The 23,533-nt window shown below is 38.1% G+C and overlaps 1 long non-coding RNA gene across 1 annotated transcript; it reads left to right on the forward strand.

Annotated features, from left to right (window-relative positions):
• Positions 1-1,647: 1,647 nt before the first annotated feature.
• Positions 1,648-22,614, forward strand: LOC124895053. The gene is made up of 3 exons (XR_007051502.1): positions 1,648-1,860; positions 1,953-2,019; positions 22,558-22,614. It is a non-coding gene; the product is annotated as an uncharacterized LOC124895053 (long non-coding RNA).
• The last annotated feature ends 919 nt before the right edge of the window (positions 22,615-23,533 follow it).

Consider the following 23,533-nt stretch of genomic DNA (forward strand, 5'->3'; position numbering starts at 1 on the left):
GAGAAATTGTGGCGTTTGATCCACGAGCTTTCTCTTGCTACTTGTTAGAGTTCTGGGGTCCCTTTTCTGAATTATGAGACCTCTATTTATAGTTGTGGAAAGGAAAAATCATGATGAAGATGGACTTCCTTTGACCAATCAAATACAAGTGACGTGACGTCTTTTATGGGCTTTCATTTCATTGGGTCTACTGCATCATTTTGACATGTGACACGATCCTATTGGCTCATTCACTTGAATTGGCATGCCATGTCATTTGACACGTGACGCTTATTTCGGCATCTAGAATATGACAATATCTTGGATTTAACAAAGTGGGCTCCTCATTTTGTAGCCCAAATCAATGGGTTAGCCCAATGAAAATTGGACTTTAATTAAATCCATATATTTTTGGACTTAAATAATTAATCTAAGTATTTTAATCTGTCATATTTATTTGGGACTAATATATTTTGAATTTAATATAATCCAAATTTTGTATGGATTTAAATTTAATAAAATTGCATCGCCCACAAATGACCCCTGCTTCTAAACTAGTCAAAATATTTAGATATTTGTAGACTAGGTTTGAAGCATCAACAGACCATTACATTAAATTTGGTGTGAATAAAAACAATACATTTAGCCATATCCATGCAATTCTTTTTCATTTCACTTCATTCACTTAAATATATATACTAGACATTGATATGTTATTTTTTTAATCTCAATTTATCTGACACAAATATATAATATTAAAATAATTTTAATTTTTAATTATGGTTATTTATACTACTATTTCTTCTATTTCAATTTAAGTGACACTGATATAATTTCAAAAGTTAACTTATGTGGTAGTAATATAATTTTGATAGTCAATCAAATGATTTATGTTGACATATCATTTTGTGTCTATTTTATGAAATATTATTAATTTTCTAATGCGCTAGTAATAACTAATTGGGGGTGGTATAATAAAATCATGATTGAAGCATCGAAGAACTCGTGTCTTAAATGAATTATAATAACTAATTGGAAGTGATAAAATAAAATTACTTTAAAAAATACTTGTGGAAAAAAACATAAATAGGCATCAAGTTAATTTAAAAATTAAAATTTAATTTATTAATTTTTTATCAATTTTATATTTTTTATTAAATATTATAATTTTTTAATACTTAAATAACCTATAGTAATTAATTTGGGGTAATATAATCAAATTACGATTGAAGCAACTGAGACAGGCAACACAAGTAGGCATGTCGATTATTTTATATTTTTATTTAATATTACAATTTTTTAAATACTTAAATAACTTATAGTAATTAATTAGGAATAATATAGTAAAATAACGATTGAAGCAGATGAAGCAAGCAGCATAAGCAGGCATGTCGAAGACGTGCCTGCTTATTGACATTTTATGTATATATATAGCTATTTTTATATATATATATATATATATATATATATATAATACTGCCAGGGATTTCATTTGCTATAAATGATTTACCTCTTTAGTTTATTTTATTTTTTAACCAATAATGGTAAATGCTGCCAAGACCATGTATATATTTGACATTAATCTGTGGGCCCCATACTCCCTTTCCCTTCTCTTTTTTTACAAGTCTCCAAATAGGATTAGGATAATTCCGCCCCCATTCCTTGGGAATTTGCCGCCACTCAGTTCTTCTGTATTGAGAAAAATCCCTCTTTTATTATCCAATCCAATTAGGAGTCAATTAACAGACACCTAATTTACCTATACTATTGATTGGTCAGCCTCCCTATGCTTGTATAAATAGAGTTAGAGCTCAACATATTTTCTCATTAGTTAATTTCGTTCGGTGAGGCCGGCATCTTCAGAGTTCTCCCTTTGGTTTGGTGAGTATTTAATTATTTTTTCTTTTTCACTGCAACATACGTTCTGAAAAAGGGAAAAATCCTCACCATTTGATTTTTCTTCTTCTTTCCAGTAGGTCTATTAAACCAAGACAACGACTTTCTCGCATATTTTGACGGTTAACATCTACCCATATCTAGGTAAATGTCTTCCGTATAATGATTTTGCTTTCTTTCTTGTTCTTTTCTCCTTTGTTTTTCTTGTTTTCTTTTTGTGGGATTGAAACAGATAGCAATATACAACAATCGGCTTAGGGTGTGAGAGTTTAAATTTGCCTCCGTACACTTTAAGACCGACCAATTTGACTTCAAGATGCTGTCTTTGTAACAATCGGCTTAGGGTGCGAGAGTTGAACTTCGCCTCCGTACACTCTAAGACCGACCAATTTAGCTTCAAGATGGTAACTGTGCAGCATTCGACTTAGGGTGCGAGAGTTTAACTTCACCTCCGTACAATCTAAGACTGATCAATTTGACTTCAAGATGCTGACTTTGCAACAATCGGCTTAGGGTGCGAAAGTTTAACTTCGCTTCCATACACTTAAAGACCAATCAATTTGGCTTCAAGATGGTGGATTTGCAACAATCGGCTTATGGTGCGAGAGTTTAACTTTGCCTTCGTACATTCTAAAACCGATCAATTTGACTTCAAGATCGTGGAAATTTCCTTTTTTCTTTGAATGAAGCCACAATATAGAGGAACTTTCTGTATGCAATCGTTTGTACAGGAATTTTGTTCAACTTCAACTTGTCTTTAACTAAACCTCCCTTGTTTATGCAAATTGCAGTAATGGTTCGCTTTAAAGACTATACCTCTCCATCCTCCAACAACAAGTATATTCTTATTGAGGCTGATAATGGTACAATTTTATCCAAGCTATTGACTTACACTTCATTGGTCAGTAGGTGTGTAGATCCATGGCTGCTCTTGGTGAATTCTCTTCATATGCCGAACTGGACTTTTGAACATGACCCTAATCGATCCATTAAAGTATGGACTCTTTAGGATCCAAACCAATGTCATTTGAATATTGCGAGCACCCTTCCCTGCCTAGGGCATCGAATACTCTAGGGAGATATACGTTGGGGAAGTGCCATTGAGATAGATGGTGAATTTCATCATATTCAAGGATATTGGGAATGGGCTGAGGATATTTTGGCAAGAAGTCAACATACTCTGAAGGCAGGAAAAGTATATGATGCTGTTTATGCTTCTTTATTTACCTATGATCAAAGTTCAAACATATTGCAAGCCTTTCTTGAAGCATGGTTCCTAAGGACAAACACATTGCTGACATCAATTGGAGAGCTCTCTATATCTCTTTGGGATTTACATGAGATTAGGGGCCTACCCATAGGAGGTCTTCTTTATGAAGAAGTAGTGCCTGAATTTAAAGAGCTCACGATGTTGATGTGAAGAATGAGAGATTCATCCCTCATACCTGTGAATTCTTATTTTTAGCCTTTCAGCATCTTCAATAAGGAGAGTCATAATCCAAGAGTTACTCTAAGAAAGTGGATACAGTTTCGGTGTAAAAGAGTCTTGAGATATGAGGAAGCTCCAGTGAGGAAAGAGAAAAAATCTGTTCGCTTGAAGTCAAAACATAACCCAACTGGGACTATTCCGAATGTAGCAAAGTGGTCAAGCACAGATGATATGACATTTTCTAAAATTGGAGTAGGGTATGAACATAGAGTTGATACATATTTGGCAACATTTTTATCATGTTGGTTATGCACCTTTGTGTTTCCTTCTAAGGATGGAAATTTCATTCGTCCAGGAACTTTTTGAATTGTAGCTATGATAGCCAATAAGAACACTTTTACTCTTGCCATTCCTATCTTGTCAAGCATTTATAATGGTTTAAACAGGATTACTAAAGGTTCATAACTTGAGCACATCAAAGTATCCTTTCCAATCCATTATGTGTATGGTTGGCTTGCTTACTATTTTAGCACACATTTTTCTCTAACTAATGGACTATCCATTCCATTAATGTAGCATATTATGGAGAAGGTGCTGCAAGATATTTTGACGAAGAGCATGCCAGAAAGTGTATCTATCGAGGAGATAATATTCTTGGACTTCTACCATGCCGAATAAGTCCAATATTTGTTATTTTGTGGATAATGATAAAGAAGCTGATTCATAGATATGTTACTTCATGAGCCTTCATTTTAACTTTCTCCCTTTTAGGTATGAAGACTTATTCATTCTTGAGTCATATAGGCCGCATCGATTTAGCCTTCAGTTGAATTTTATCAAATTCTCCCTGGTAGCTTAGCAAATGATATTCGCAGTGCATAACTTGATGAAGGACTAAGATTTTATCATATTTTTGTGTTGCGTGGATCTATGGCAAAGGCAAGTTTTCCTTTAGCCACACCTAATGTGCGAAAGCACTCCTCTACTGCGTATAAAACTAGGTGGGACAAAGTTCATGGGAACTTTCTTGAAGCTAACTTGCAATCTTTTGTGAATGCTGTAGGTCCTATTATTGGTACTCCTTAATAACATGGTGAGGAGGTCCCAATTGTGGTTAATCCTCCCATTTTTATCTAAGGTGGTTATTCCATACAAAGTTAAGGGACCTTCACATGTAGAAACTCAGAAAGAGGAGTTGCCTGTCCTGACTCAACAGGCTTCCAATAAACGACCATCTCAAGACGAGACCGATAGTAGTTATGGAGATCGTTGTTGGAAGAAGGTAAAACCATCCTTGGCAAAGCAAGGAAATTCTAACTTCCATGTGGAGATTCTTGCTAGTTCATTAAAGACTCTGCCAGCCATTGAGAAGGTAACAACTTAACTCTCTCCTATTTCATAGTATATAAATCGCCTTTATATACCCCTCATGTGAAGTTTATTTTTTTTCTTTGTGTGTGTAGCTAGACAATGTCCAAGTTTTGGAAGGTCCACAAGATAGTAATGAGTCTGTAGTAGGTCCAGACTCAAGAGAGTTACCTATGTCATCCAAAGAGGTTACTTTTAACCCTTGCGGTAAAGTCCAAGAAAATGTAGAGTCAAACTTTCCCCGGCAACCAGCTGTAACCATGTCTATTTTTAATGGCAAGAAGGTCGTTCCAAAGCTTAAAAAGAAATTTATCATGAAGGCTTGGGCTAGTATCCGCACCAAACTTGCAGCCCTTACTTCGAATCGTGCTTCTTCTATCCAAGATGATGTTGAAGTCATACTCAATGACATGATTGGGATAGAGGAAGATATTTCCCCTTTAAAGGACTTATTAGGGTCTTTCTTTGGGCTGGTGACTTCCTACTACTAAGCATGATCCCCCCTTGTTGATAAAATTATAATAATTAAAGAGTCAAAGCTATATTTAAAAGCCAAAGAACATCTTGATCTTGTATTGAGAGAGAGGGATGAGAAATTTGAGAAAGTTTTTACCGCCTGTAAATCTCTTGAGAAGGCGAGAAAGAAGGTGCAGAAGTTAAAAGATCATCGAGATACTGCCAAGTAAGAAACTACAGAGATGGAATCCAAAGTCTCAGCTACTGAAGAAGAGTTTTCCAAGTGTTCTAATGTCTCTTTTGCAATGAAAAAAGCCTCAAAGGTCGTGGAGAAGAAGAATAAGCAAGTCTTAGAGGCTGCTTTAAAAGATTTAGTCCATTATAAGCTATACTTATATTAACCTTAGGAGATGTCTTCCTTCAAACCTTCTTGTTGCTTTTCTTTACCCTTTTTATTGAGTAGTCAGATCTAATAGTTATAATGGAAACTCTTTTTCTATACATTGCACACTTATTTTAATATTTCTTTTGAATCTCAACTCCAAGAATTTCTTGCTTATTTTGACGTATTGATATTGTCGTATTAAACTCTGGTTTTTTCTCTCCCAAACTTGTTGCTCATTGGCTTCGCATTTTTGTCTCACAACTGAGTTGGACTTGCAACTTCAATTTAAAAGCCTTAAGAATTAAAGTTTTTGACTTCATAATTGATAATTACATATGTGGTAGATATATGTCTTAACTGTAAGCTTTGGGTATCCCAAATCCTATTGAAAGAGCTTCCTTTTCTTTTGATGGATTGCCCCAATTGAGCCACAAGTATTTGATATAATTCCAAAACTTAATTACGATGTATGTAGACTTGACTTTTATATGAAGGATCAAGCAGGGGTACGTATTTTTTTTACACTCATATACCTCAATGAAGAGGATCAAGTCACAACGTAGTTCTAGATGAGTGTTTTTTTCCTAAATTTTGTCTAGGCCGCCTCTTTTGAGGGTTTTAATCTAGCGGACTTTCATTTTTTTTGAGCCGTACACAGTTTATACTCTTATGGGATAGGAGTGTTATCTCCCATTATGGATAGTACTTCTTTAAGAACTTAGTGTTGATTGGACCAACTTTTATTCCATCTACATCGACAAGCTTGTAAGCACCATTTGAATATGCCTCTTGTATGACATAAGGTCTATCCCACTTTGGGGTGAATTTGCCCCAGACTTATGAGAAGTGATAATGGGTCTCCTTACTACAAGTACTTGATCTCCAACTTGGAAGGACCTCAAGCGAACCCTTTTGTTAAAAGAATGAGATAGCTGGGCTTGATAGCATTTACGATTTTATTGAGCCTCCAACCTCTTCTCATCAAGATCTTCTAACTTTGCAAGATGCAACTTAGAATTTTATTCATCCATTAGCCCTTCTTGAATAACCAGTATTAAAGAAGGTATTTGGCGCTCAAGTGGCAGGACTGCTTTAACTCCAAAAGTGAGTGGGTATGGGGTTGCTTGTGTTGGTGTATGATACATTGTCCTGTACACCTATAAAGCTTCTTCCATTTGCTTATGCCAGTCTCATTTGGATTTTGAGACGACTTTCTTCAACAAATTGCATAAAGTCTTATTGAATGCTTCGGCTAGACCATTGGCAGCAGCATGGTACTTAGAGGACTTGCGCTACTTGAAGCCAAAGAGATCATAAATCCTATTCATTAATTTGTTATCAAAGATCTTGCTATTTTTGGTTATTATATATTGAGGAATTCCAAAGAGGTAGATGATATTCACTTGGATAAAATTTACAACACTCTTTTTCTTTAATTCTTTGAGAGCTACAGCTTTGGCCCATTTTGAGAAGTAATCTGTTGCGGCGAAGATGTATAAGTGTCCACCAAAAGATTTTGGTAGTGGACCAACAACATCCATTCCCCAAGCATTGAGGACCAAGATGCTATAGTTGGGTGTAGTACTTCAGGAGGTTGATGAATGAAATTCGCATGGAATTGACAAGCTTTGCATCTTATAGCATAGTCTAAGCAATCTTTTATCATTGTTGGCCAATAATATCCCATTTTTTTAATGTGAAAATAGAGCTTCGGTCTAGACTGGTGTGATCCATAAACTCTTGAGTACGCTTTTTGCAAAGCTTGAATTGCTTCTTCCTCTCCCAGACTCCATAATAGTACTCCTTCAAATGATCTTTGATATAGTGTGTCTTTATAGTAAAGGAAGCGAGGTGCACGACGACGAATGTCTGTCCTTCTCCTTGGGTCCTCTGGAAGTATACCATAACATAAGTAATCAATGATAAGTTTTCACCAATCTTCTTTTTTTAGCTTAGATAAGGCAACAAGGTATTCAACTTTATTTCCTTCATCCTCAGTTGCTGGTGGTACATCCATTCTTGGCGGATAGTGACTTGTGTCTGATTTGGAAGAGTCAGGGTTGAGGCTAAAGTAGCTCGGGCATCAACTTACTTATTTTCTCTCCTTGGCATATATTGGAGGGTTACTTCTCCAAGCCACCCCATCAACTTCTGTGCATAATCATGATATGGTTGTAGCTCAGGCTTAGCTGCTTGATCACCAATTGAGAGTCACCAAAGACATAATTGAAGTTGTTTCATGTCAATTGCCATCTCAAGTCTAAGTATTAAAGATTTATATTCAACAACATTATTAGGGCAACGATTTGTTAGGGTAAACGAGTATGGGATGACCTCTTTTTCTGGAGCGACGAACACCACACCAACACCAGCTCTATCTCAATGTGCAACACCATTAAAGCATATCTTCCATGGGGATCTTGCTTCAATAACCATTGTATCTTCATCAGGAAGTTCATTTTTCAGTTCCCAATCATCAGGTATCGGGTGGTTTGCTAAGAAGTCAGCCAATGTTTGTCCCTTTACAGTCTTTTGGGGAATATACACAATCTCAAACTGCTAAAATTGAAGGTACCATCTTGCAAGTCGATCACTAAGGACTGGTTTCGAAATTACAAACTTGATGGGATTTTCCCTAGACACAAGACGGAAAACATGATCTTGAAAGTAGTGTTTCATCTTTTAAATTGAGAAGGCCAATGCCAAACATAATTTTTCAATTGGAGAATACTTTAGCTTATTCGACATCATTATTCTTCTCAAATAGTAAAGAGAGTTTTCTTTGCCTTCACTATTTTCTTGATCCAGTAGCACTCCAACTTACCTCTCTTGTACCGTAATATACAGTATCAATAGTTTCCCAGGTATTGGTACTGTAGACACGGGATTTTGTCCTCTTAAAGTTCACTTTTATTCACTTTTACCCATTTTATGTTATCCTACCGTGTACCCTCACCTGCATGATAATCCCTCCACAAAATGACAAAAAAAATAACAATCCCCTAACTAATTTTGTCTTATCCTAGCAGCCTACCCAAACAAAAATAGACACCTAACCCTTATCCCTCCAATTAAAAAACAACACCTACCTACCCTATCCTAACAAACTCTACCCCACCTTACCATTACCTTACCCTACCCCCCTCTCTTTTTACACGTTTTTGAACCCAAGGAAGGCACCATATATTCAAATACATATTCCATTTTTTTGGGGAGCTTGGAGAGGAATTCCACTCACTACAACATTCTACACCCACTGGAAACAAAAAATATTCAATATACACACACTGTCAACTACTCATCCTCTCGCCCCTCTCCATTAGTAGACCTCACCAAAGGAAACAACACAGATTCCTTTTACAATTCATACCCCACACTAGAATACACACAAAGAGGGAAAAATTGAGGGAGAGATATGAGAAAAGAGAGAATAAGAGAGAGAATCTGAGAGAGGGAGATGAAAGAAGAAGATTGAAATCGGGAAGGTAAAACAGAGGAGAAAAACCACAGCTTAGGTGAGATTTTTCGGCGAATAATTTGCCAAAATTCTTGATATTCTCCGGTCTAATCCACCTGAAAGTCGTCTCTATTGTTTGTCCAAAACCAGTCGAAGCAATTCCCTCGGAGAAAACCAAACTAGCGACTGAAATCCATTGTAGCAGTGCACGTACTGCTTGGCGTCGCTCTGAGTTAGGTGCGTTTGGCGGGCAGTCATCAAAAAGTTTCGGATTGGCCTTGGGTTGATTATTGATCTTTACTTTGAGTTGGTTTGTTTGGACTGAAGTTTGATTCGAGGTTTTCGCGTGGATTTTATCTCTTTAATCTAATAATAATTGGTTGAAAGTGGCATTGAGGTGGCTGGTCGTTGAGATCTTCTATTCGGGATTCGAAATTCGGGCTTCTTTAACATCATTATTCAACTGAAATTGATTATCGAAAGGTCCACTTTCTTAACTTCCTTTTTCTTTACCTTGATTTGTTGAATTGTCTTGATTATGTTGGTACAACCATGATTGGTGGATTTTTGTTGAAGTTCTGATGTGATGATTATATGCGTAATGTGATTGATAAAAAATAAAGTTAGCGGGGCGGGATCGAGAAATTGATAAAAAGAATGATTTTAGATTAATGTTAGTTTGTTGGTCGTTCTGTTTAGTACGGAATAAAATTTTAAATTTGTGAACATGATTGGTCGTGTTTAGGTTGAAATGGATAGGCAATATAGGTTCGGGTAGGCAAGAATTTAAGATTGATGTTTTGGTTGGATGTTGGAATGTGCGTGTGAATGTTTCTTTCTAGTTTATCGTATTTAATTCAATTGTATAATTTGGCTGGGGAATTCCCCGAAGTATCTGTATATATTTATATACCGGGGAATGCCTTGAGGTATCATGTACCTGGAGGACATTCATGGTGAAGGCCCGAGGCGTCGGGTAGAGCGTTAGTTTAGGATTAGCGTAGGTTTACTTTCAGTCCCTTTTATTTTGGATTGTAATAATTGGACTGGACTTTACATTTTGGATTGTTTTGTTTTGTTTGATTATTTTGCATGTTTTTGTGCGGTTTATACATTTCTTAGTGCCAAAAATAGTCGATACACTCTATCAAGCGACCGTGGTTGAACCACAGGATCGAGAGGTGCCTAACACTTTCCCCACGGTCAACAGAATTCCTTAGCCGGAGTCTCTGTTCGTAAACAAGTTTAAAGAGTCAAATGGTTTTGGAAAGGATTATCTAACGGTGACTTGGCACACCAGATTATGTCAAGTGGCGACTCTGAGTAAAAAATGTAAATAATCCTTTTCCGAAGCAAATTTTCATTTCTTGTCACTTAATAATTAAAACCCTTTCGAACATTAATTTATAACCACATTTTTTGGAGTACATAAAAGGGGTGCGACAGCTCTGCCGACTCTGCTGGGGAATCAATGATAAGTTTTCAGAATTCGAGCTATTTTTTGAGTCATATCGGCTTTGTTTGGCATTGCGAGTGTATAAGCATTGTTTGTGGTTATTGTTTGTGTTATTTTCATTTTTGTGCGTTTTCGTGCTCTTTGTTTATAGTATTTATCCTATGTGTTACCGCTTTATATCTGTCATCATGAGTCCACCCCCGACCTTCTTTTTGCAACAAGTCCGTAGTACACGTGTTGTACACAACCTCTAGTTGAGTCACCCTTATTTAAGGGGAGAGCCATCGGTGTTATGGAGTCGGTGGAAAGCAAAGCAACCACTATCGATCATACGCTCCCCCGAATAGCCTTGTTAGTAAACCACAACGTAGGTCAGCCTTTAGGTCATGCTTATGTGCATCATACGGAGACCTAGCGGGATCCACATGGCCCTTTGTAGGAGACTCACCTCTAAAGCATCCCTACGTACTAACTGCTACATTTTAAAGGGTAACGTGGTCATTTGACGGACTGATTTTTGAAAAAAAAATAAAAAAATTGTTAGGAGTAAGGTGCGTAGGCAAAAATGAAAAAGAAAAAAAAATAGAAAAAGTGAGTCGAAAAGAATGAAAAAAAAGAGAGGAATGTCGTAGTTTATTTTAGAATTCTTTATGGCTTTGGTTCTTCACGATCCAAAAACTCAAAAAGATTTTTTTTTACGTTTTACATTTGTCTTCTCAAAGTACCGTAAATTCAAAAAAAAAAAAAGAGTTTTGTTTGCCTTTTCTACTTATTTGTCAAAAACAAAAATACCAAAATTTTTTTTCTTTATGATTGGTGGTGTCAGTGTTTAGCTGAAAATCCAAAAAGTTTTTTTTTCGTTTGTTTTTGGTAGTGTCTCTTAAGTTAGGGTAAATTTATTAGTTAATCATTAATTGTCCAATCTGGATGAACTACGCATACCTGATTCCTTTCCCTTGGGTGGAGATACGTAGGCAACCCTCGGTGGGTTCGGTATTCTTTGTGTTGGCCTTTGTCTTAGTATTAGCCTAGGTCTCTCGCCCCATAATCTAGAGTTGTTTGCCAAGTAGACTGATTTTGCTCAGTACTTCTGTTTGGCAAATTGGAGTCATGGATGTGGTTTGTCCCATCGAATATGTTTGCGTTAAAAATCCCAAGGATTGGGAATCTTCTACTCCTGTCAAATTTTTGAGATAACGTCTTGTGTGTTATTATAGGATGGATTTGTCCACCAAGTCTAGAGTTCTGATGGTTGTCAAGGTTCCTAAAAAGTTAATCAAATGGTGGAAAATGTTTAACTATGTTGATCAGCAGAAACTGATTAAAATATTAGGTGATCTTACGGAACTTCTGCATGTTACCCCTCGTTCAGATTTAATAGAGGCTTTGTTGACCTTTTGGGATCCGAGTAGTTTGGTATTCAGGTTTGGGGAATGTGAAATGACTCCTACTTTGGTAGAAATATCCGATTTGTTGCATTTGCTCTATATCGAGAAGGATATGATCTGAGCACGAAATCATACTGGCGTGAGATTTTTCCAGTCTTGTGGTTTAAAAGTAAGGGTATGCGTTTGGGTTATTTAAGTGATTCGTGGGTTTCCTTAGACTTTTTGTTCGCTAGATTCGGGCCCTCGGAAGGTTTTTATTACTTTTGGGATGAATTTCATGTGACTAAGGAGAAGTGGGAGAGAAAGCGTCTTGAATTCTTCACCCTCACTTTGTTAGGTACTTTAGTGTTTCCACTAGAAGAAAGATGTATTAATACCCGTTTGAAATCTGTGGTGATGGCCCTATTTCATAAGGATCAAAACGACAAAGGCATTAATCAAAAGGGCAGGTTCACTCTCATACCCATGATCTTAACAGAAATATATAAGGGTTTAACCGAAGTGAAGGGGGGAAGGAGATTTTTTGAGGGCAGTAACCTGATATTACAGTTATGGATGATGGAGTATTTGCATGCGCCCTCTTTAGTTAGACCAGACGTGTTAGATTGTTGCATTCCCAATTGAGTGAAAGCCATGGACTCCAGGTTGCGTTTGGATAAATTCTCGTTACCCATGGGAGTCGACGCTTGGATTGAATTTCTTGAGTCAAGAACCAGGGATAACATTTTGTGGACTTATCTGTGGCTTCGCCCAAAGATAGTATTGTTGGGTTGTCAGACGCAACTCCCTTTAGTTATGTTAGGGCTCAATTGCACTAGACCATACAGTCCTTCTAGGGTAATGCGCCAGTTGGGTAGGCTGCAGGATGTGCCACCAGTAGTGGATCTTCTGAAGAATGTTGAGTACTTCAAGGACCAAGCCTTAGGTGAGAGCAAGTATGAGCAGTTTTGGAAGCATGGAACAAAGCTGGGTTTGGACACACTCAAAGAAAGTTTGGATAATCCGGGCTACACTCAAGGATATGGGGTTTGGCTTCAATCTATCCCTCAGGGTATCAGTCAACCCTTACCAGTGTAGCTTAGAGGGAGAATACAGGAAGAATGCTTAGTAGACGACCATCAGGATGAAAGTGTAGGGTCCAAAGTGGAAACACTGAGAGTTCAGTTAGCAGATTTGTTCAAGACGGTAGAAAGGTGTCAGAATAATCTTTCCAAGTGCACTCCTCATGAAGCAGGAATACGGGCCCGAAGATTCTTCCCCGGTATCAGGGTGTCTTTACAAGATATGCTACAAAGTTTAAATGGGAGAAAGAGAACTTCAGAGGCAAGTCCATATCAGCCAGGGTCATCACGTAGAACACCAGTCTGAAAGAGCACTTTTTATCTTTACTCAGTTTGAGTCTTTTATGTGTCTGTCATTATAGGGTGGTGTCTTCTTTAAGTCGAATTCAAGTTGTTTTTGGTATTAGAGTCTTTATTAGTAATTTCACCTATGTCGTCTTAGGGGTCTATAATGTTGTTTTGTATTTGTTGTTTAGTTTTAAAGTGGTCCCAAACTTTTTTACATTTTTGTTGTTTTTTTCTTAAATGTTATGATGTTACGTCTTTCCTTGGTTTGTTTATTTTCGTTTTCACAAAAAAAAAGTGGGTAATGTTTATGCACATGCTGCCCGAACTACGCAAGATCTGATTCATATACAACATGATACGTAGGCAACCTACTTTTGGGTTCGATCTAATCATTTTATTTCGTTGTTTTTCATTATTTTTCCTCTTTTAAAGAAAAACAAAAGCCATAATGAATGATAAAATAAAGGTAGATAACGAGAGAAAAGAAAAAACAGAGATGGATACGAAAAATATAATAATATAATAATAATAATAAGTGTAGATAAAAAAAGGTGTAGACAAAAATCAGGATGATGTTAAAATGACCTCGCTACCCTCAAAAGCTGGTAGAAATCAGGAGTGTTTCCTATAAAGATCTTTGCATGTTCCCAGACATCAACCTTTCCCTCGGTTTTAAGATGCCTAAGTTTGAGAAGTATGCAGGACACGGTGATCCCGTTGCACACTTGAGACGTTATTGCAACCAGTTGAGGGCTGTAGGAGGAAAAAAAGATTGTTCATGGCCTTCTTTGGCGAGAGTCTTTCTGATCTGGTCTCAGAATGGTTTATCGATCGAGATATCGATAAATGGAACAACAGGGATGATTTGGCTTCTGAATTTGTTCAACATTTTTAGTATAACATCGACCTGATTCCAGAAAAAAAATCCTTGGTCAACATGAAGAAAAAGAGCACTGAAGGTTTTAGGGAATATGCGATAAGGTGGCGTGAATAGGCCGCCAGGGTAAAGCCTCCAATGAAAAAAAGTAAGTTGGTAGAAGTTTTCATTCAAGCGCAGGATGAGACCTATTTTCAATATTTACTTCCGGCAATGGGAAAGTCTTTTATGAAAGTCCTCAAAATGGGGAAGATGATAGAGGACGGAATTAAGACCGGCTGAATAGTGAGTTTTGCCGCATTAAAAGCCACCACACAAGCGATTCAAGGTGGATTTGGAGGTAAAAAGAAGAAAGAGGATGTGGCGACTGTCGTAGCTGGAACCCATTCCTTTCCCAAAAGACCACCTCGCCCCTATCCCCAATCCCAAGCCCAAGTCTACGCCCAAGCTCCATATATTCCTCCCCACTATTACTACCCTTCACAAAACCCTTTATACTCTATTCCACCACCCTCGTACCCAGTATATAGCGCACAGCCATATGCTCAAACCCCTTCTTACCTACAGTGGCGCGCCCAAGCTCCACAAAATCGCCCATTCGCTCCACCAAATTACCAAAACCCCTTCAGAACCAGTTTTTAGCCTATGCCCGAGTATAAAAAAGATAAGGTGGTCAAAAATCAATTCACACCTCTTGGGGAGTCATATGCTAGCTTGTTTGACAGGTTGAGAAAGTTGAAGGTTTTAAGCCCAATTCAAGAAAGGCTTTCAAATTCACCGCCGAGGAATCTCGATTATTCTTTAAGGTGTGCATACTGTTCTGATATGCCAGGCCATGATGTCGAGAAATCCTGGCATTTAAAGAGAGCTATCCAAGATTTAATTGACACAAATCAGATGCTGGTCCAGGCCCCGAAGGGTCCAAACATTAACCAGAATCCACTGCCAACCCATGCTGAAGCCAATATGTTAGAATTGATATATGATGGGAAAGAGTATTTGAGGGGTTATAAGCCTATTGTCAAGATACAGACCATTGAGGAGAAATCGGTGAATGTAGGGGAGTCTTTGAAAGCATTGTCATTGAACCGGGAAGGAATGAGAGAAGATAAAGCCCAAAAAAGTCCAAAGAAACCCCTGATCACAGTACAAGGCACCAAAAGGTATGTTGATTTAAGTCAGGATAAACCTAAGTTGACAGTAGTGGGAGCTCTGAGTCAGCCCATCTTGATGGTGAAAGGAGCACTGGCAGCGCCTATTGTCCTCAAACCGGTGACCCAACCTCCGATAGTTGATACAAAAAGGGTTCCCTGGAATTATGGGCGGACTGTGATGACCTATCACGGGAAAAAAATTATGGAAGATATAGATGAGGTAGGGGGTTTGACTAGGTCAGGAAGATTCTTCGTGCCTGAAAGCTTAAGAAAGTCCAAGCCAACGGTGAGTGGACCGTCATCTATCAAAAAGCCTATCACCGAGGAAGAAGCCAAAGAATTTTTGAAAAAGATGAAATTGCCAGAGTATTCAATATTAGACCAGTTGAAGAAAACCCCTGCTCAAATTTCCGTTTTATCTTTGCTGTTGCACTCCAAGGAGCATCGTGATATTTTACTGAAGGTATTAAATGAAGCATATGTTCCAAGGGAGATTACAATCAACCAACTTGAGAAAATAGTTGGAAAAATCTTTGAGGTCAATCGGATCAGCTTTTCTGACGATGAATTGCCTGTTGAAGGTACAGGGCATAACTGGGGCCTTTACATTACAGTGAAGTGTGAAGATTTTTACGTCACTCACGTTATGATTGATGGAGGTTCAGGTGCAAATATTTTTCCTATTTCTACTTTGCAAAAGTTCAGTATTGGTGCTGACAGGATCAGGCCCAATAATGTATGTGTTAGGGCTTTCGATAGTGCAAAATCAAATTCCATTGGCGAAATAGAACTAATGTTGACCATAGGGCCTGTTGAGTTCGCCATAGAGTTTCAAGTATTGAATGTAGAATTCTCTTACAATTTGTTGTTGGGAAGGCCGTGGATCCACAAGGCCAAGGCGGTTGCATCTACACTGCACCAAATGATTAAGTTTGAGCATGACAGGCAAGAAGTAGTTATTCACGGTGAAGGAGATTTGCCCGCCTGTGAAGATTCTCCCTTGTCTCTTATTGAAACAAATAACGTAGAGGAGACATTCGTATATCAAATTTTTGATACAGTGCCATTGAATCGTATCCTTGAATGGCAGGCTATACCGGGACCGCAATTGTCTTCTGCTATCATGATGGTGAGTGAACTTTAGAAATACGAATTTGAGCCAGGAAAGGGTTTGGGAGCGTTTCTGCATGGTATAGTTCATCCCATATGTCTGAGTGAGAACGTGGGCATGTTTGGTCTGGGATTTGAGCCTATAGCTAAAGATCTGAAGAAAGCCAAGGGAAGGAAAAAGGAAACATGGTCACTCCCTCGCCCAATGCCACTACTCAGTGAATCATTTGTTAAGAGTGGTGTCACGAAGTATGTGGAATTTGAAGTTGAATTGATTGATGACTTCCAAAACCTTTTTATTGAAGTTGATATGGTCGAAGCAGGAGAAGGTACCAGTATGGCAGACGTGCAATTCATAGGTCCAGCTGTCCGGCTAAATAATTAGGAAGTCACTCCTCTCCCCGTCAGAAGGGAGTTTTGGTAGTTTATTTTGTTTTTCTTTCTGTTTATCCGAGCTATTTTAGGGTTGTAATTTGGATTTTAGTTTGTTTATGTTATGTTGGCATCTATGTTTAAACCCTCCTATCTTTTTATTTAATGAAATGCAATGTCCCTTTTGTTTCATGTCTAATATATTTTGTTTTTCTTTTCTTACACAGTTCTCTTTATGCCGATTCTAATGACATGACATGCATGCAGAATTTTCAGCCTGACCTTAAAATCCAAACTAATCAAGATGTAATGAAGCAGGATGGGGAATATGATAAAGAAGAAGCACTAGAAGAAATAAGCAAAGAGTTGGAACAGTTTGAAGACAAACCGAATCCTAATTTGAATAAGACTGAGCCAATAAATCTAGGGGATCAAGAAGATGTTAGGGAAACTAAAATCAGTGTACATGTTTTACCACAGCTAAAAGATGGAATGATTCAAGCATTAATGGATTATAAGGATATTTTTGCATGGTCTTATGATGATATGCCGGGTTTAAGCACTGAATTAGTGGCTCACAAATTGCCAACTGATCTCGCATTCCCTCCTGTCAAACAGAAGTTGAGGAAGTTTAAAATGGATGCAAGTATTAAAATTAAAGAGAAAATCATGAAACAACTTAAAGCCAAAGTAATTCGAGTAGCTCTCTATCCCATGTGGTTATCCAATGTTGTTCCCGTGCCAAAGAAAGATGGTAAAATTTGAGTGTGTGTTGATTATCGTGATTTGAACAGAGCAAGTCTGAAAGATAATTTTCCACTGCCTAACATCCACATTTTGTTAGACAACTATGCTAAACACGAGGTTGCCTCTTTTGTGGATTGCTATACCGGATATCACCAGATCATTATGGATGATGAAGACGCCGAAAAGACATTTTTTATCACACCATGGGGAACTTAATGTTATCGAGTGATGCTGTTCGGTTTAAAGAATGCTGGAGCAATGTACATAAGAGCCATGACCACTATGTTTCATGATATAATGCATAAGAAGATTGAGGTCTACGTGGACGATGTGATTATCAAGTCAAAAAGTCAAGCCGACCATGTTAAGGATTTAAGAAAGTTCTTTGAAAGGCTTCGCAGGTATAATCTCAAACTCAACCCGGCAAAATATGTATTTGGAGTTCCATTTGGAAAGATGTTGGGGTTTGTAGTCAGCCGTTGGGGAATTGAATTGGATCCCTCAAAAATCAAAGCCATTCAGGATTTACCCCCGCCCAAGAATAGAACGGAGGTGATGAGTTTGCTTGGTAGAGTGAACTACATTAGCAGGTTTATTGCTCAACTCACAACCACTTGTGAGCCCATATTCAAGTTGCTGAAAAAGAGTGCTGCGGTAAAATGAACTGAAGAATGTTAGGAAGCGTTCGATCGAATCAAAAGATATTTGTCAAATCCACCCGTACTGGTACCCCCGGATCCTGGAAGGCCTTTGATCTTATATTTATCACTCATGGATAATTCTTTTGGTTGTGTCCTGGGTCAACATGATGTCACAGGCAAAAAGAAGCAAGCTATTTATTATCTTAGCAAGAAGTTCACCACATATGAGGCCAGGTATACTCTTCTTGAAAGGACGTGTTGTGACCTAACTTAGGTAGCATAGAAGTTGAAGCACTATCTCTCATCCTATACTACTTATCTCATCTCCTGCATGGATCCTTTGAAGTATATCTTTCAGAAGCCTATGCTGACAGGGTGATTGGCAAAGTGGCAAATATTGCTTACCGAGTTCGACATTGTATATGTGACTCGGACCACCATGAAAGCCCAAGCCTTGGCAGATCATCTTGCTGAGAATCCCATCAATGAAGAGTACGAGCCATTAAAGACATATTTTCCTGACGAAGAAGTGTTGTGTGTTGATGAAGTCGTTATAGATGCTGATCTAGGTTGGAGGTTATTCTTTGATGGAGCTGTCAATATGAAAGGAGTTGGAATAGGTGTGGTTCTTATCTCTGAATTGGGACAACATTTCCTGATAATAGCACAACTTTGATTCTACTATAGTAACAATATGGCAGAGTATGAAGCCTGCATTCTTGGTTTGAGGTTAGCTGTTGATATGGGAGTCCAAGAATTATTGGTGTTGGGATATTTGGATTTGCTCGTCCATCAAATTCAAGGCGATTGGGAGACGTGAGATTTGAAGCTCATCCCGTATCGATAATGCTTGCAGGAGCTATGTCAATGGTTTGTGTTAGTAAAATTTAGGCGTATTCCAAGGATTCGTAATGAAATTGTTGATGCTTTAGCCACTCTGTCTTCAATGCTCCAACATCCTGACAAAGCCTACATCAATCCAGTGCATATACAGAGTCGTGATCAGCATGCTTACTGTAATGCGGTTGAAGAAGAGCTCGATGGAGAACCCTGGTTCTTGGATATCAAGCGGTACATTCAGTCAGGAGAATACCCAGCATATGCCACCAACGATCAAAGGAGGACTATTAGGCATTTGGCTAGTGGATTTTTCTTAAGTGGGGGAATCTTGTATAAGAGAACCCCAGATCTAGGAATTTTAAGGTATGTAGATGCAAGAGAAGCCTCAACAATCATGGTTGAAATACACTATGGAGTATGTGGGTCACACATGAACGGTCATGTCTTGTCAAAGAAGATTCTTCAAGCAGGTTATTACTGGCTTACTATGGAAAGGGATTCTATTCAATTTGTTCGAAAGTGTCTTCAATGTCAGGTGCACGGTGATCTGATACGTTCTCCTCCTGTTGAGTTGCATGCGATGGCCGCTCCATGGCCGTTCGTGGCTTGGGGAATGGATGTGATTGGACCGATTGAGCCGAAGGCATCAAATGGGCATAGATTTATTTTGGTAGCCATTGACTACTTCACAAAGTGGGTAGAAGCAGTAACTTTCAAGGCAGTGACAAAGAAGGCTGTACTAGATTTTTTTTGTGCCAATATCATTTGTAGATTTGAAATCCCTAAGATGGTCATTACAGACAATGCTGCCAATCTCAATAGTCATTTGATGCAAGAAGTATGTCAACAGTTTAAGATCGCACATCGAAATTCTACTCCATATTGCCTAAAGACCAATGGTGTTGTAGAAGCCGCCAATAGGAATATAAAAAAGATACTGTGAAAAATGGTACAAGGGTCTAGACAGTGGCATGAAAAGTTGCTGTTTGTATTGCTAGGTTATCGCATTACTGTTCGCACTTCAACAGGGGCAACTCCATATTTATTGGTGTATGGGACATAAGCAGTCATCCCTGCAGAAGTTGAAATTCCCTCTCTTCGAGTTATTGTAGAAGCAGAGATTGATGATTACGAATGGGTAAAAACCCGACTGGAACATTTAAGTTTGATTGAGGAAAAAAAGGCTAACATATGTGTGTCATGTCCAGTTGTATCAGAGGAGGATGGCTCGAGCGTATAACAAAAAGGTCCGTCCTAGGAATTTTGAAGTTGGTCAGTTGGTATTGAGAAGTATCCTTCTTCACCAGGTTGAAACGAAAGGCAAGTTCTCCCCTAACTGGCAAGGTCCCTTTGTTGTGAAGAAAGTGTTGCCCAATGGAGCCTTATATTTGACAGATACTGAAGGCAAAATGGCAGAAATGGCTATCAATGTTGATGCGGTCAAAAGATATTACGTATGATATTTGATCCTTTATTGATTTTATTGCATGTTTAGTACTTGCATTTTGAATATTGATATGATAAAGGCATTTTATTCTTCTATCCAAACATTGTGTCATCCTTTGTTTACCCGTTTGAGCTTCGTTATAATTTTTTTTCATATCCCTTTTTTGGAATCAAAATAGAGTAAAATATAAATGTCGAGGAAATAAGAATAAAAGAAAGAAAAAAAAAGAAAAAAATCAAAACAAAGAACAAGCTAATGGAACTACGTGCGACTTGATTCTCCTCTCTCGGGAGTGAGATACGTAGGCTGCCCTATTTTGGGCTCGGTCCAACCAAATAATGATCTAAGATTCACCCAGTCAACAAAGCTGGGGCATGAGTTAATGTGTTGTTTGAGTCGATTCCAAAAGTTGTAAGTCCCACCCCCACTTCAAGTATCGTTTGAGCTCCTTACCATCTTTTCTAACCTTAACCCAAAATCCAAGTTACAACCAAAGAAAGTCCTTCAGATTAATTTTTGATAATGTTAAGGCTAAGCATGCAATGGATATTATGATGATACATTGTGAAGTACCACTTGTCTCCCTCAGCATAAGAAATCAGGAAAGAAATACAAAAATGAGAGAGTCTTATTGGTGAAAACCTCCGTGGGCATCATAAGGCGATGGTGAGTTGAGAGAAAATGAAAATGAGAGAGTTTTATTGGTGAAAACCTTTGCAGGCACCATAAGGCGATGGTGAGTGGAGAGAAATAAAAATGAGAGAGTCTTATTGGTGAAAACCCTCATGGGCACCGTAAGGCGATGGAGAGTTCAAGAGAAAAGTGAAAAGTGAGAAGAAAGAGATTTGTTGGCGAAAGTCTTTTAAGATGTCGTAAATTGAATGTGATGTATGAGTCCAGTGTATTTGAAGAAGCGGCTCAGGGGCAAAAGGTACAAACTCAACAACAAATGGGGAGTCTGGATAGGAATATCAGGCAGCTCAATCCAAAAATGCATGTCATACTCATTGGAGTTGGTTGTCGTATTTAGATAAGTTTTATTTTTGAATATGGGACATTGCCCTTTTCTTTCATTTACATATTCATGCTTTTTTTCTTTTTATGTCATTTATCAAAATAAAAGTCACCATCATTTCTTTACATTTTAAGTCAAGTCTGTGTCAAAACAAGCGAGAAAGGATTTCAAAATTTACTACCAGTCTTTCCAATTATATAAAGAAAAGCCAAGGAATAGTACCGAAAGAAATATGATCGTAATTCAACATGAAGCAAAGGAAGTCTATCAACCGACAGACTATTGGATTCGTAGAAACATTCAGATTTGGGAAAAAAGTGTACCTCAGGGGCATGATAAAATGGAAACCCGTTGTTTGAGTCAGAACTCATTTCCCTCAATCTGGGTCCAGATCGATGATGCGGCAAGACAGGGAAAGTGTTAGTGATTTAGAACAAAGATGAAAGGAACGAGTGCTGGGGCAGATACCCGAGAAGCCAAGAGCTGCAAACCACCACTAAGTTTTTAACTGACAAATTTTCTTTGTTGAAATAAGGGGAAATTCGCTTCACTTAATTCAGCTACCATTGGAAATGTACATCCGTGGATTTTACTTTATGTTCAGGACCCTCCTGAAGAATGAGATTTTACTTTATGTTCAGGACCCTCCTGAAAAATGGGATTTTACTTTCTGTTCAGGACTCTCCTGAAAAATGGGATTTTACTTCCTGTTCAGGACCCTCCTGAAAAATGGAATTTTACTTTCTGTTCAGGACCCCCCTGAAAAAATAGGATTTTACTTTCTGCTCAGGACCCTCCTGGAAAATGGGAATTCACTTTATGTTCAGGACCCTCCTGAAAAATAGGATTTTACTTTTTGTTCAGGACCCTCCTGAAAAAATGGGATTTTACTTTCTGCTCAGGACCCTCCTGGAAAAATGGAATTTTACTTTCTGCTCAGGACCCTCCTGGAAAATGGGATTTTACTTTCTGCTCAGGACCCTCTTGGAAAATGGGAATTTACTTTATGTTCAAGACCCTCCTGAAAATGGGAATTTACTTTCAATTCAGGACCCTCCTGAAAAAATGGGACTTTACTTTCTGTTCAGGACCCTCCTGGAAAATGGGATAACGCTTTCAAAAATGATATACTACTTTACTATAATTTTTGTTTGGGATAATTTTCATTCTAGTTTTAATTTTGGGTTTCAGGAGACCACCTCGAGAACAGAGTGAAGAAATGAAAAGTCAAGCAACAAAGTGATGAAATAGCAAGTTAGGAGCCCGCTTGGATAATAGGGTAAAGAAATGAAAAGTCATGCAACAAAGCGAAGTAATTGAAAGCCAAGCAACAAGTTGAAAGAAATTGCAAGTCAGGAGAGTCAGGAGCCCGCCTGAAGAATAGAGTGATGAAAGTCGAGTCATGAGCCAACAGAAGTTGTATAAATAGGATTTTGTAATTTCATTTATGTTTTAACTTGTAATTTTCATTTTTTGATGTAATGACAGAGCCGCGGACCGGAACCTCGATGAAACCTCACTCGACTCTCCAACTTGGTATAGTCCACCTCCTTCCAATCCTTTGAGATACTCATCACTTGATCCCCTCATAACTAGGATGGGTAGGATGTCCTAAGTCAAGACCTGGTTTTTCACCTTCCTCTTGCTCCGTGCTTTTAAATAGAGGTCAGGACGAAATTCCGCCTCGTTGTCTACTGCTTTGTATGAAAATACCATGTGTTTACATCCAAAGGTGGCATGATGTAGACACAGGATTTCGTCCTCTTAAAGTTCACTTTTATTCACTTTTACCCATTTCATGATAATCCCTCTACAAAATGACAAAAAAAATAACAATCCCCTAACTAATTTTGTCTTATCCTAGTAGCCTACCCAAACAAAAATAGACACCTAACCCTTATCCCTCCAATTAAAAAACAACACCTACCTACCCTATCCTAACAAACTCTACCCCACCTCACCACTACCCTACCCTACCCCCTACTCTTTTTACAAGGTTTTGAACCCAAGGAAGGCACCATATATTCACATACATATTCCATTTTTCTGGGGATCTTGGAGAGGAATTCCACTCACTACAACATTCTACACCCACTGGAAACAAAAAATATTCAATATACACACACTCTCAACTACTCATCCTCTCGCCCCTCTCCATTAGTAGACC

Source organism: Capsicum annuum, unplaced genomic scaffold (genome assembly GCF_002878395.1).
Source record: "Capsicum annuum cultivar UCD-10X-F1 unplaced genomic scaffold, UCD10Xv1.1 ctg79479, whole genome shotgun sequence".
NCBI lineage: Eukaryota > Viridiplantae > Streptophyta > Magnoliopsida > Solanales > Solanaceae > Capsicum > Capsicum annuum.